The following is a 678-nucleotide window of genomic DNA, read 5'->3' on the forward strand; positions in this document are numbered from 1 at the left end:
CCCAGGAAAGCAAGAGATTTCTCGAGTATAACGTGTATAGTAACCTGGACATGAAACCACGATGACTGACCACAAGAGCGCAGCTCTGCATACCGAATTGTGGCAACTGGTCTACCCATGCCCCGTTGTAGAAAGCGCAAGTCGTAGTTTTTGGTGATATCTAGTTGCAAGAGTATGGTTCTGAGAAATGAAGGTTCACAATCAGAACGATTCTTGATTCGAATACACAATAAGCGGGTCCATGCTGGCTATATCCAGTGAACTGGACTTGCTTGCTCTTGCTTGTTTGATAGGCGCACGAAGCGAGCAAAGGTTGGCAACGAGCTTTACTCACTTCGGTTCGAAAAATATTTTAATATCAAAATACAATATCGCCACCATCCAAGGTAGGCACCAATTTCCTCACAGGGTTGAGCTGTCAGATTTCCAAATATTTTATTATGATCTTAAAAAATATTTTTCGAACAAAAGCGAGGGAAGCACGTTGCCAACCTTTGCTCGCTTCTCGCGCAAATCGAATGACCGGTCATTTTCTCTTTGTTGCGCAAGCCTGTTTGCACTACAATTTGCCCGTGTCTCAACGTAAGGACCAGCGGGTCTTTATCGTCTCCCAATAGCAAAACACAAAACACATGATTTCATACACAAATAGTTTTATTTCTTTCATCAATCACCGTA

Source organism: Haliotis asinina, chromosome 5 (assembly GCF_037392515.1).
Source record: "Haliotis asinina isolate JCU_RB_2024 chromosome 5, JCU_Hal_asi_v2, whole genome shotgun sequence".
Lineage (NCBI taxonomy): Eukaryota > Metazoa > Mollusca > Gastropoda > Lepetellida > Haliotidae > Haliotis > Haliotis asinina.